The following is an 8,112-nucleotide window of genomic DNA, read 5'->3' as shown; positions in this document are numbered from 1 at the left end:
AACTAGCCTATGCTAGCCGGTGTGGTACAAACAAAATATATAATGTATCAAACAAAAATAAAAATTACTTTCACAGTATCAAAATATATAACAGTTCGTCTTCCTTTCCCACTAAAATACACGAATTCCTAACTTAAACGGTCCACTGTTCACAAAGCAATGAAGAAAAAGCCCGACCGGCAACCGTGACTGACTACAGGATCCTTGGAGAAATAAATTTCCAATTATTTCAGTTTCTTTCGGTTCTCATTTATCAGTCGTCCATATAATCTACTTATTACATCCAACCTCAAGAAAATTATATTTTTACATAAAGTAATTAAGCTGATAGAATAAAACGAGAGAGAGAGAGAGAGAGAGAGAGAGAGAGAGAGAGAGAGAGAGAGAGAGAGAGAGAGAGAGAGTATACGTACTGTTTTCCTCTCTACAGTGCAGCACACATTCTTAAAGTTTATTTTAATTTCCCCAATCTACCGTAAACATGTTATTTATTTAACTAATTTCGATCACACAGACAATTGTCTGCTACATACCATGAACACCTCATTGCTATTCAGACAAGCTTCCAAAAACTTTGTGAAACGAATGAAACTCCACTGTACAGAACAAATTATCCCACTAGTGCAACCGGCGCATTTTCACCACACACACACACACACACACACACACACACACACACACACACACACACATATATATATATATATATATATATATATATATATATATATATATATATGTGTGTGTGTGTGTGTGTGTGTGTGTATCTGTGTGCGCGCGTGTGTGTTTACTTGCATGAGCACGCCACGAGGATAGCATATTCCGGTGCGTTCTCTACAAAGTGTCAGGAGTTGAATATTACCACAGACGTTTATAATAATTGCAATAACGTCCCATGTACACTCCGAGAGACAACCTCACCTTCTCAAGTCGTTGTTACGCCTTTTATCTCTCTCTAGCAATATATGAATCGCGTTTCTCCCTCCAAGCCGTCTGCCGAGAGGTCTTTCCTTAATTAATTGCTGCAATATCTTTCCGAACTTCCACCTTGCAAGCCTCTTTGCAATGTGCTGACTTTGGTCGTAACTCTGGCTCTTATGGAGGAATGAGTACGATTACTTTTAAGTGAATTAATGTTATCGCTACGTGTCATAAGTGGAGCATTGCTTTTCATTATTCGTGAACTTTTTTTAACGTCATCATCATTATCATGACCATCGTCCCATTATTATTATTATTATTATTATTATTATTATTATTAGACTATAGACACAGTCAGTCTTGCATGACTGAAAAATTGATAAAATTCACACTGGAGCTTTGACATCTTATTATTATTATTATTATTATTATTATTATTATTATTATTATTATTATTATTATTATTATTATTAAGGAACAAGCAAAATTGCGTGAAAATAACCCTCTAGAAAAAAAATGAAACTTGCTGCTAAATAAACGTCAGAGAAAAAAATGAATGCAGAAGTTACAGGAAATCAATACAAATACAATACTGACCTTTATATGGCTTACAATTTATCATACACAATAAATAAGATATTGCTTTATATAAATAAAACTCCGGTCCCCCCAGTGATAAACGTCGTTGCTAAATCAACATTCTCATTTCAGCTTGAAATAAAGTATTGTTACCTAAAGGTAAAATCACATTCCTACAAATATAAAACCCCTTATTAAACTCTTCGTCCTAGAGGTTCGGGAACTGGGATACCACCCCTGGCCCCCTTCCTTTTGACTTCACATGTGCCAGGAGGGTACACGTACCCAAAAAATGTACACAATTCTCCTCAGCGTCAAAACAGAGGCTGACATTTTCAACATGGCGCGCGCGGCGCGGCTGAGTACGAAAGGATAAATGAACCAATCCTTTGGTTTCCTTCTCTGGGGTCTAATGGCGCTCGGCCTAGTAGGTGGAGTCTTCAGCCAGACTATCTTGAATAATCCTCCTCGATGCTTGTCAGGGTGTTCGAATGTGGTGTGTTTATGTTAGTAATTGTTTGCCAAACAGCATATTCTTCAACATAGGCCTATGCTTACGGAACCGTCCTTGATTTGAAGTTACGAAAGCTACTTTCATGGCCATTCCTGCTTATTGTACCCTCCCCCCCCCTTTTGCGGGGTGGAGGGGGGGGGGTTCAGACATTCCATGCCATCTTCTCAGTTTACTGTGACCAACTCTGCCTAGAGCTAGTAGCAAGTCGACTTCGTAGAGTTTCGTTTCTTTAAAAGCAATACTTTAGTTCTAACCAAACTCCTCAATTACCCGTCTCATCATCGCTCTTGATTCTACTTAGCAAAGGGCTGTAAAAATCTTGGTAAATGCTAACCAAAACTATACCCAAACATAACATCTTCTACCCTGAGTCTAATAATATATGAGAATTCCTAGTTTACAAGGGTGACCACCGACCCACCTCCATATTGCATTCAAATATAGAAGGACTCTGCAACCCGTTCTACGTCGTGAATCAATGGCTTCAATTCTCTGATTCTTGAGCAACCCGTCATAAGTCATGACCATAAGCACCAGTATCGATACCTTAATATTTCCCAGTTAAGAAATTAACCTTTAGTGACGGACTATTCTTGTATTCATTTCCCGTAAGTTTTAAGAGTTTGACTCACACTTATTGTATTTTTTAAAACTTATTGTGCACTTACTTTCTTCTTATTATTTCCTACTCATTTACTTAGTTTTTCCGTAGGTTATCTCTTAAAACATCTGAAGTTAAATGCTCTGTACTTGTGATACCAATGTACAACATAACCATCCCTTCATTAACGCTAATTCTGCTTTTTTTATCAAACTTATTTTCCACTAATTACTGTAAAAGGGCCCCTTCGCCACTTTTTAAAAATTTTTTGTTAAAACCCACCATAAATACAAAAGTCTTTAGACATTCCGAGTAATAATCGGATAACTATAGACTAAATTATCAAATATCCAACTCCACTTTCTAGTATATCTCCAAAGGATTGGTCTTCAACTACGCTTTGCTTATACCACGCAACTCTTTATGGCAACTACTAAAGGTTTCCTCAGGTGATACTTACAGTTCCTTTCACCAGGTAACCTAAAACGGTAAATATTTACTCACCACTTATGGGTTAAGTCTAGACTCTAGACCAAGGTCTAAGGAATACGTTGGTCTAGACTCGGCAACGCGGCCTTCCGTACCCTTCGAAATCTGGGTTCCCGCGTGCAAATTCCTGAGATGTATGATAGTACATGCTCTAAGTTGCGTTACATTGGATCCCAGTTGTAATTTGGTTGTGAGAAACATAATGAGAATATTAAGATTATTTTCCAGAAAATTCTATGACTAGGTTTTAAGATATGGCATCCTGTTTTTGGTTACATCTCGGGAAAATGCTTCCCGTGCTTGTGGGCGTACTACATTTTGATTGATTGATTGATTTATTTATTTAATTAAATTTTTTTGGGGCAGAAGAAAGTGTCGAAATTTTAACAATATAAAAATGAGAAAGTGATATTGGCGAGCTTGATTTACGTTGCTATACGCCCTCACCCAAGGGCGGACAAAAAAGAAAGATCCACACGGATTTCCTCATAATAGATTATCACCAACAGGAAGTCCCACCACTCTTTAAATCACGTAAGTCTTTGCACTCTTCGCAGGCATGCGATCAGAAAATTTACTTGTCCACCTGGCCAGGATGTCTTCATTCCCGTGGGGTTGCAAAGAGCTTAACAAGAAGCATTTCATTTGCGAGGCGTAGGTACTGTGTACCAAGACATCCCAAGAATATGCCGCATCACTGGGCGCACGAGTATATATATCTGATCTCGATAGACAAAAATCGTCGATAAATTCTTGCCTTGTTGAACTCTGAGGCGTTGCTAGGTGAATGAAGGGACACTGGTATATTGCCTTTGATAAAGCTTTAGTTGCAGTAGAAACCGGTGTGAAATGCTGGCTTAACTGCACGCTTCCAATTTGGTGCTGCGTCTGTGTTTAGCTAAGGCTGCGTTTATTTTGGATGGTCCCCTGTTCTCACACGTGGATAGTTTTACTCTTTGGGGCAACTAGATTTGGCTCGTTGACGGGATGGTCTTTTTAGTTTCCTTACATGTAAATGCAAGCACACTTTAATAATAATAATAATAATAATAATAATAATAATAATAATAATAATAATAATAATAATAATAATAATAATAATAATGTATTGGACAATGGAGGTTAGTTCCTGATTCAGCATATAAAATTGAAAATATGGCAAAAATCATTGTTGCCGGTTTTGGATTAATATTATCTATATATACGTATGTATGTATGTATGTATGTATGTATGATGTATGTATGTATGTATGTATGTATATATATATATATATATATATATATATACACATACATACACACATACATACATATATATAAATAACATTAATCTAAACCCGGCAACAATGATTTTTGCCATATTTTCAATTTTATATCCTGAATCAGGAACTAACCTATTGTCCAATACATTATTATTATTTTTTCTTCTTTTTGCTCTATCACAGTCCTCCAATTCGACTGGGTGGTATTTATAGTGTGGGGTTCCGGGTTGCATCCTGCCTCCTTAGGAGTCCATCACTTTTCTTACTATGTGCGCCGTTTCTAGGATCACACTCTTCTGCATGAGTCCTGGAGCTACTTCAGCGTCTAGTTTTTCTAGATTCCTTTTCAGGGATCTTGGGATCGTGCCTAGTGCTCCTATGATTATGGGTACGATTTCCACTGGCATATCCCATATCCTTATTTCTATTTTCAGATCTTGATACTTATCCATTTTTTCCCTGTCTGTCTCTTCAACTCTGTTGTCCCATGGTATTGCGACATCAGTGAGTGATACTTTCTTCTTGACTTTGTCAATCAACGTCACGTCTGGTCTATTTGCACGTATCACCCTATCTGTTCTGATACCATAGTCCCAGAGGATCTTTGCCTGATCGTTTTCTATATATATATATATATATAATATATAATATATATATATATATATATGAAACCTAAAAATAATTTGAAACAATAAACAATTATCTAATTAGACTCTGCATGAAATGCATTTCTTACTGCAAGGCAAATCATACGACAAAACTAAAATAATGTAAAACAAAATGTGGATTTCCCCCGTTGTTTATCCTAACAAGACGTAAAACACTTTTGCATCAATTACCTCAGAAATTTGTATTAAGTAGAGAATATATTATACATGCTTTATGCATATTTTGAGGACTGACCAACCACCGGCTGTGTACGTGTGACTACTTTTGTTGAATGAATGTGTCTGATGTTCAAGTAGTGTTCCCATCGCTTTCCCCAAGTGTTCCCTTCCATATTTTTTATTGAGTGGAAACTGTCGGTCTGTTTAACAAGTGTTCCCCTTGATCATCGTTGCCAATTTAGTGGAGCTTCACACATACGTCGATGCATTTACAAACTGTTTCCATGAATTCTATAGTTGTCATAGCAATGCAATAATGATAAATTGCTCCAATATGTATATATACTACAAATAGATACGCTAATTTCATTTCTTTCCCCGGTTTTGTGTAAGTCTTATACCCAGTTTGGAGGGTAAACACATACCAATTGGCAACACTGCCCTCGATTGTACTGTTCAATAATTGTACAGTCACTCATATAAGTTCATGGATGTCCAGGTGTTTGGGAGAGATTTCCATTTCCCCCCCTTCCTGGATGACAGGTGTCTGGGAGTGTGTGATAACGTGGCCCAAAGGTTTTCGTGTTCTGGGAAATAATTATTCAAAACTTTTTGGTTAAAAAGGGCAAAGGTTCGTGGTCTGGGAGAGCAAAACTGGCCAAATGTTCGTGTCTGGGAGAGCAAAACTGGCCAAATGTTTCGTGTCTGGGAGAGCAAAACTGGCCAAATGTTCGTGTCTGGGAGAGCAAAACTGGCCAAATGTTCGTGTCTGGGAGCGAAACTGGCCAAATGTTCATGTCCGTTGAGAGCGGAAAAATGGCCAAATGTTCGTGTCTGGGAGTGCGAAACTGGCCAAATGTTCGTGTAGAGAGAGAAAAGTTCGAAACTGGGACGCAAATGTTCATGTCTGGTCGCGAGAAAGCGAAATGGCACAGTCGTGTGTTGAGAGCCGACAAACACGCAAATGTTCGTGTCTGGGAGAGCGAAACTGGCCAAATGTTCATGTCTGGGAGAGCAAAACTGGCCAAATGTTCGTGTGTGGGAGAGCAAAACTGGCCAAATGTTCGTGTCTGGGAGAGCAAAACTGGCCAAATGTTTGTGTCTGGGAGAGCAAAAGTGGCCAAATGTTCAACTACCTAACTCTGCTGTAGAAAGTTTCAATGTGTGCCTGTCTTACGTCACTATACAGACCCTTTGTCCAGAGAGGGGTTGGATGGAATTCAGCTTTATGCCCGGAGATATCCATGAACTTATGTGAGTGACTGTACCTCTCCCTACTCTCCCCCTCTCTGCTCTGCTCTATGTTTCTTTCCCAAGCGCCACCGAAGCTATGTTCAACAGTTATTCCCCGAAGGTTAACGAGATTTTCCCATCTGGTTAATGAATGCCCCCAGTCCTTTGAATTGTTTAACGAGCGTTCCCCATCTGTTACGAGAGACGTTCACTAATTCTTTGTTTAATGGACTCACATCGTCAAAATCGTTGGAAGCAGGTTTTTCTAGAGATAAATATGTCATCACAGCAGTATATAGGTTTGTGGCTTTATTCTGCAAATTCTCTGTTACCTATGATTATAATACATGACTATAATTTTTTAAAACCACTGTCAGGATAAGGGGAAGGAAAGTAGATATTTCATCTAGGGTCCAGGAAGAGGAAATAAAATTTTCTCTCACTCGACAGTTTCCAAAACCTCGCATTTAAATAAAGTTTTACATGCCCCGCGGAAAGTTTTAATGCATTACTTAACAAAATGAAAAGTTTTAAATGCAGAGAGGGTAACGCAACGTCTGGAGAAGTTCGGCGTTTATACAAACTTCCTTTATTGGATTACGTTGACGAGGACCAACAACTTCCTCGCAGATGGCCAGTCGTAAACCGGACCACAATTCCTTCGCAAAATTCGTAGGATGAAGAACAACAATACAATAAACTGCTTCTTTACTCTGCTCTCGTGTCTCATTTGGCCATTTTGCTGCTCACACCAGACGCCCTCGCGTCAACGTTATTTTGTATCTCTCTCTCTCTCTCTCTCTCTCTCTCTCTGTAAGTGGGAAATCACAATATAAGTAAAGTAATAACTCTCTCTCTCTCTCTCCAGTATTACCATTATTTAGTTCCTAATATTGTAGGAATAAAATATAAAGCAATTTTAAGTAGGAAGACCACGAGATACGCAAAGTAATAACTCCTCCTTTTCTATCTCTCTCCTTCTCTCGTCTCCTCTCTCTCTTCTCTCGCTACTCTCTCTCCTCCTCATTACCATTACTATTACCTTTTTCCTAAATAGTTTTAAAATATAAAACAATTTCATGTGTAGAGAAGACCACGAATTAACTAATAACACCTCTCTCTCTCTCTCTCTCTCTCTCTCTCTCTCTCTCTCTCTCTCTCTCTCTCCATTATAACCATCACTAAATGAATTCTTCCTAATATTATATTATTAATAACAAAATAAAAGGCAATTCTAAGTGGGATATCCTGGAGATAAGTGAAGTAACAAATTGGTTAGCGAAATCTGAGGGTCGACTGTAAGGATGATATATTATTATTATTATTATTTTGTTAAACATGGTTGCTGCTTCAGCACTATAATTTTTCGATGCCAGCTTTCTCTCTGTTGCCTAGACTGGCGAGCAACGCACCAAAAGACATGGTAAAATTCAATTGAGTCATTTTCGGTGTTTATTATAAAATGACTCAACAACCGAATTGAATTTTACCATGCCCTTTGATTGCGTTGCTCGCCAGTCTAAGCAACAGAGAGAAAGCTGTCATCAAAAAAATAGAAAAGACTCTCTGCAAGATTAATAGTGCTGAAGCAGCAATCATTTTTAACAAAACTTGCCTACGAGAGGGTCTTTTTCCGAAATATTATTATTATTATTATTATTATTATTATTATTATTATTATTATTA

At 37.9% G+C, this 8,112-nt stretch overlaps 1 long non-coding RNA gene across 3 annotated transcripts in view; it reads right to left on the bottom strand.

Moving 5' to 3' along the window:
- The window catches only part of LOC135203103 (uncharacterized), a 258,246-nt gene that overhangs the window by 127,554 nt on the left and 122,580 nt on the right, over positions 1 to 8,112 (bottom strand). The window contains exon 1 of one of the 3 annotated variants that reach the window (XR_010311860.1): positions 69 to 172. The exons of 1 other annotated variant lie outside the window; for it this stretch is intronic. This is a non-coding gene — a long non-coding RNA (uncharacterized LOC135203103). Of the gene's footprint in view, positions 1 to 68; positions 173 to 8,112 lie in introns of those variants that run through there. One more of the 3 variants, XR_010311861.1, reaches the window with a different exon arrangement.

The sequence above is a fragment of the Macrobrachium nipponense genome, chromosome 33, assembly GCF_015104395.2.
Source record: "Macrobrachium nipponense isolate FS-2020 chromosome 33, ASM1510439v2, whole genome shotgun sequence".
NCBI lineage: Eukaryota > Metazoa > Arthropoda > Malacostraca > Decapoda > Palaemonidae > Macrobrachium > Macrobrachium nipponense.
Note: the sequence above shows the minus strand (reverse complement) of the source record. Positions and strands in the feature narration are given on the sequence as shown.